This window comes from Lynx canadensis, chromosome E1, assembly GCF_007474595.2.
Source record: "Lynx canadensis isolate LIC74 chromosome E1, mLynCan4.pri.v2, whole genome shotgun sequence".
NCBI lineage: Eukaryota > Metazoa > Chordata > Mammalia > Carnivora > Felidae > Lynx > Lynx canadensis.
The window spans coordinates 52,285,779-52,292,457 of NC_044316.2; positions in this window are offsets into that span (position 1 = coordinate 52,285,779).

The following is a 6,679-nucleotide window of genomic DNA, read 5'->3' on the forward strand; positions in this document are numbered from 1 at the left end:
CAGAAGGGCCTTCCAAGGCGAAACTGTGGCCCAGGACAAAAGGCTCTGGGCCCTGGGACAGATTCAGTCTGTAGCAAAACAGGCCTAGAGTATAAGGCCTCCTAACGCTATTCACTTTCTTCAACACGGTGCCGTGCATGGCAAAACACAGGAAAAAGAAAGCGTCACAATCCAAGGCAAAGAAAGGGCTTACAAGGGGGCTGCTTCCAATCGCTACAAATCGGTGGCAGCAAAGCTATATAAATGAAATAATTAAACCCCACACTGGCAGCCGCCCAGCAGGCATGAGGAAAGCCTATTCCGTCACCACCTATGGCCCCAGCACCCACCGGGCGCAGGCCGTGAACAGTTGCGACACGGGCTCCTCGGTGTGGCCATCTCTGGGCTTTCCACGGGATGTTTTCCTTCCATGCCTCTCTCTCCTATGTGGCATTGCATTCCTCATGCCTCACCTGCTTGTCCCCAGATCACCAGGAAGTTAAATGGCCAAACTTCCTGGTTCACGCAAAGTTAAGACTGTCAATTACACAGACACCGGGGGAAAAAAAAAAAACAGTCTAATTGTGAAAATTGTGCCTCCAATACTTCTCTGTGTCAGGGACCAGCATCAGACATCTACAGCAAAGACAAAGACAACTCACAAGAGGAGGTTCTTTGAACCATCAGCAGAAAGGATCCGAGGGAAACACGGGACAGCACATCCTCACAGCAAGCGAGCCCTGTCTGCCTGGGCGTCTTCACCTTCAGTCCCTGGAGCACGATGCTCCCGTGCATTCCTGAGGACAGCCTGGGGAAGCAGCTTTTCCTGCCCCCGTTGTGCAGATAAGAAACCTGAAGGCCATGCACCCAGGGGATCTACTTTGTGATTTGGAGAATCAAAGCAATGTAGGCTAGTGACAGATATTAATGCGGCAACCTACAATGGTTATAACGTCAGTGGGCTGCCCTATCAATCATTAAATCAATATTCACTTAGCCTGCCACATGGAAGCCCAGTGCTAGCCCTGCAAGGACCAGCCAGACACAAAGCCACGATCTGAGCCCTGAGAATCCTGCATGTTAGCAACCACGGAGAGAGATACCACAGGGTGATATGTGACTCTTTGCCAAAGGAATGACACAGTTATTAAACGTTGTGAAGTCAAGAGGAAAATCTCTGAGGGCCGAGGAAGAGCCTCTTTATGGAAGGGCTGGGTCTGGGAATGTAAGAAAAACTCAGGCCTGGGGCCCCTGGGTGGCTCAGTCGGTTAAGTATCCGACTTCAGCCCAGGTCATGATCTGGCAGTTTGTGAGCTCGAGTCCCGCATCAGGCTCTGCGATGACAGTGCGGAGGCTACTTGGGATATTCTCTCTCTCTCTCTCTCTCTCTCTCTCTCTCTCTCTCTCTCCCTGCCCCTCCCCCACTTGTCCTTTTTCTCTCTCAAAATAAATAAACTTATAAAAAATTATAAAAGAAAAAAAAGAAAAAGAAAAAGAAAAAGCACAGGCCTGCACATAGGACCCAGGCGGGGCATTCCTAGCTGGTAAATGGGTGTGGCCAAAGACCAAGCACAGGGGAAGAATAGATCATTCTGTGCCCTCATCCGTGTTCTCTGCAACCAAGAAACAAAGCTGCTCAGCTTTATACCAACTGTCTGTTAAGCAGGATACACTCCCTCCAAACACAAAAACGGAAGGAAAAAAACCGGCACCTGAACTCATTTCCCTTCAGTTTTAGAATGTAATGGATTTAAACGATTTTTTTAAAGCAATAACGTTCCTACTTAAGGTAGCTATTACGATAGCTTAAGAGGAAATGGCATGTCTTCCTATAAAAAGCATCTGTTATGACCCTATTACGTTCCAGTGCTTTGCTAGGATGTGGGAAGAGAAAGTAGAGATCCCACTGCTTCTAGGAAGCTCTCAGTCCAGATTGGAAGGTGTTGAGGGAAGGCGGGAAATAGATTTATTTTTTGATTATTTACTTATTTATTTTTTAAAGTAAGCTCCGTGCCCACGGTGGGGTTTAAACTCGCCACCCTGAGATCGAGAGTCACATGCTCTATTGCCTGAGTCAGCCAGGCGTCCTGAGAAAGAGATTTTTAAAACCTGTGCTATGGATAAGTTACCAACCTCAAGTCTGAGGTTAAGAACACCCCTCTCTCTCCCCCTCAACATTTATTAGCCGTTCCTCATTTTCCAGGCGTCTGCACAGACACGGTCCCTTTTGATAATGTATACAAATCCCTGAGAATGAACCAGGGGTTTATTACCGTCCCTAAACAAAGTCCAAAGGAGCCACATTTGCCCCTGAGAGAATCCACAGCCCTGGTGGCAGGATGCATGGCAGGATGAGGCAGGTTTTATAATGTGATTAAAACCTCCTGTCCACAGCTTTATGTTCCCTTGCTCATCCTAATATAAAAAACATCACCACTCCTGGAATCTCACACAGGTAAACCCAGTGACACAGGAAGGATGCTTATTGAAGAGCTGTGTCTTGTGCCAAGGAGTTGGGGACAACTTAGGCGTCTGTCACCAAGACAGTAGATACAAAGAGTAGTGCGTGCACTTTGCACTTTGCTCCTGCCTAGATTAGAAGTCCGAGAACTCTGTCAAAGGCCAGATACTACTTAATCCGGCAGCAACAGTGAGGAAGCAGCTACAGACAATACGTACATGAGTGGGTGTGGCTGAGTCCCAATAAAACCCTATTTACAAAAACAAGTGGCTGTGGGTTTTGGCCTGAGGGCCATCATCTACTGACCACTGGCCTAGAACATTCTTTCCCCAGATACCTGCCTGATGATCTCTGTTCAAAGGTTATCTCCTGAAGAAACCTTTCCTGGCCACACTCAACAATACCTGCCGTCACTCTATCCCTTTATCCCTAATTTTTTTCATAACATTTATTACTTCTGGTTCTATTTGTTTATCCGTTAAGTCTGTTTTCCCTCCAGTGATGCCAAGATTTGTTCTTCTGTTTTGTTTGTGATTAGCACCTGGCACTTAGTGACTATCTGTTGGGTGAAGGAAAAGAGTGACTGCCCCATCCATCAGCCCACGTCAGGCAACAATGCATGTGTCTCATACTTTAGGACCAGGGAACACTTAAAGGTCAGCCAGGTTAGCAGACCACCTCCCTGCCCCGAGGGAGACTACATGAGAAATCACCCTGCGCAGATCTTTTTTTTTTTTCTTTCTCTCTTTTGAGAATCTCAGAGAAATCAGACAGTCAAACACTCCTTGGTAGCAATCCCAGGTCACTGCTCTGTGCCACCAATGAGAAGATCCCATAAGCCAACAGCATTTTCTCTTAGAACCTGCCAATCCCTTCGGAACATTCCACGCAGGGCTCTAAGAGAAGAGGGGGAAAAAAAGTAACTCCCGATGGATGGCTCACCCTTGCATCCACCAGAAGCCAGCTTCACTGCTCTCCAGGAGACTGAGCAAATACATTTTTTTCAGCAGAGAATGAAACCCACCTCTCTTCATTTACCTACTGTGGGTCCTTGCTTCCTAAACTCCAAACTGGTTTCTCAGTGCTGACACAGTGAAACCTGCCTTCCTAAACCTTCTCAAGGAGCCAAACCTGTACCATGGTACAGCCCAGAAGCCTCCGCAGAACAGATCAGAATCCCCGGTCTCCCTCCCCACCTTGTGACTCACAGCCCAGCTAAGCTCCATTGACAGATTACGGATCTACTGTTCTGTTTCTCCCAAGGGCAGAGGGAGACCAGACAGGACAGCCCGCTGCAGAAAGCAATCCCACCTAATCCTCGAAGGAACTCAACTGAAGCCTTCCCCTAAAAACGCAACCCGATGGGACTCCAATCTGTGGCTGTTCCCTGCCGCGGGCTTCTCACCTTTCCTACCACCCCGTCCTCTGGACATGACCTGGAGGAGCCCCGGGCAGCCCCCAGGTCCCTCACCACTTGGTCTCAATGGAAGAGTCTGCGGTCACACTTTCTGTCCAACCGGTTCTGTTCCTTATTTTTGTTTCAGGGAGGATTATCGCCATGGTGATGTCCAGGTGACAGAGACAGGAGGGGAAGAAACCCACCTGTATTCAACCATAAGTGCTTTGAGCGTGTCAGAAAGCAGCAGCCTTGGGAAATGAAAAACCTGACCAGTGTTTCGTACCTGTCTCAAGACACAATATGCTAGAAAGTTGCTGAGCTGCGGCCGCCAGGCAGCTCTCCACGAAGGAGGCGGGGTCAGTCCGGCACCCTTAAAGGCTCTGCAAATCGCCCTGTACGAGGAGGTTCGCAGGGTACAAGTTTTCGCGTTTAGGAGGAGTGTGGCAGGAAGGAAAGAGAAAGCCGTCTGCGATGGGGGGGGGGGGGCGTTTAAAAAAAAAAAGGAAAGTGGTTTTCAAATGTGATGCAGATACCGCTCTGGGATCCAAAGATCACCACGGCCCTCAGGCCTCCTATCCCCACAGCGCTGGTCATTTCTGTGTTGGCTGTGCCCACGGCGTGGCCACTCTCTATCTGTACCTCTACTGGGAGTGGGTGGGGCAAACAAAACCAAACCCAGTTCCTGGGTATTAGCTTAGCATCCGCAAAGGTCCTCTCCGCTTCTGAGGAACTGGAAGGTCACCGGAGCTACACCCACTCACAAAGAACACAAAGAAATGAGGAACTCACTGGAAATTTTCCCCATCTATGCTAGGATGAACCTCCACAGGTACCCACAGGGGCTGTCACACAGACAGGCTCATGAAATAATGAGTTTATTATAAATATGAGTTTGTAATTGCTGCTTATTATTTTGGGGAAACTTTGTTTTGTTTTCTATTTATTTTTGAGAGAGAGAGAGAGAGAGAGAGAGAGAGCGAGCGCGCACAAACAGGGGAGGGGCAGAGAGGGAGGGAGACACAGAATCGGAAGCAGGCTCCAGGCTCCGAGCTGTCAGCGCAGAGCCCGATGCGGGGCTTGAACCCAAGAATCGTGAGACGGTGACCTGAGCCGAAGTCAGATGCTCCATCGACTGAGCCACCCAAGCGCCCCCTTGGTTTTGTTTTAAATAAGTATTGTGCGCTAGCGTGGGCTGCAAACATTACGGATGGGTGGGCTTCCCCCACAAAATCACGTCCCCAGTTCATATGCCACGCCACTGACCGTCACTGGAGCCCCATCTCAGCTCCTTGGTTTTTTCAGTTAATTGTTTAGAAGGCATATACTAGATTTGTCCCCCTTGTGGTTCTGTTATCTGTAAGGGACGTTATATTTTATAGGTTTTCCTATTCTTGCTACCCAAGAAGGCAGGGACGGTCCGAGGGCTTTTCAATAGGAGAGCGAAACAGGTGAGAACGAAGATTTTACAAAAATATCAAAGAACCCCTTAATTAATCAACGAAGGGTAAGAGTGCAAAGGGAAAGCCTCCGTGGTACCTGTGGGTTTGGTTGGCTCAGTGTGTTTATCAGGTTTGTAAGAAAAAGTGCAGGGGCATGAGGCTACTGTGAGCTCTCCCCTGCCTCTATCGACTATCCTTGCGGTAAGAAGGTCTGACGGGCCAATTTATATGGGAAAAGTCGTCAGAGGCTGGGAGACAGTAAGCAGACTGACTGCACACGGCTGGCCTTGCCCTTCTGAAATCAATTAAAGGTGGCCAGCCCCTCTAACCACACGATTCGAGTGTGCATGCCAAATGAGGAGACATCGCGGTCGAAGAGGCAATGTTTCGTGCAAATCGTGGGTTTGGAGCAGGGTTTTGTGGAGGGAGCGTCTTTGGGAAAAATGCTAGGATGGCTACGGGCGGGCAGGCAGGCGGGCGGTCCAGCAGAGCCACCTCCTCCCCCACGATCCTGCAGACGAGACTTCTCACCACCCTCGACGGACACACAGTCAGAAGCTAATAACGCGGTCCCAGAACGGACAAGATGCGTCCTTTAAAACACGCATGCACATGCACATATACTCCAGGAGGTTCAGAGCCCCATCTCTTTCGCCTGGGACTTTTCGTGCTGAGGATCTGGGCGTAACCCATGGGAACAAGTTCCTCCGAGGCCACACGTGGCTGAAACTCTCCTCCCGGTCTCCCAGACACTGGCTCCCCTGGGAATATGCGAGCGGAGAGCCGCTGTGGGGTGATTCATAAACTGAGCTCCCCGCCGGGACACCCATGAACCTGCAGCTTCCATTACTCAGCCTTCCCTGAGCCCTTCCCACAGCCAGAGTCAGGGCTACTGGCTGTTGCTCCAAACCGGCCCTGGTGCAGGGATTCACACCTGCCTAGGGCAGCCTCTGCTCCTTCCTGCCTTCTCCCCTCCATCAGACCGGGGACCCTGGGAACCTGGGTAAAACTTCTCGACACGAGAGACTCTGTTTTGGGACTAACACTTCATTCTGGTTTGTATTTTTGAAACAGAAACTACACTTAGCTATTGAACTGGGCAAAGGTACATGACGGAACAGAGGGCTGCCGCATGCACGTTCTTGATAAAAGTCGGACACTGTGCAAAACATATGCTTCTAGTGACCGTCACGATGCGCTCAGAAAACCAATGAACCGTGAAATGTCATTATATCTTCCAATCATAATTTTTGGAAAACAACTTGTGTGAGTTTCCTGATACTTGGGTAATTTGCCGATAAAGCCCTCCTGGCCCCCATGTCCTCCTCAAGGGGTTGCTTCCTGAATCTGTGCTCCCCAAAGTGCAATTCTAAGATCCCAAACAAATGCTTCAGGTTTATT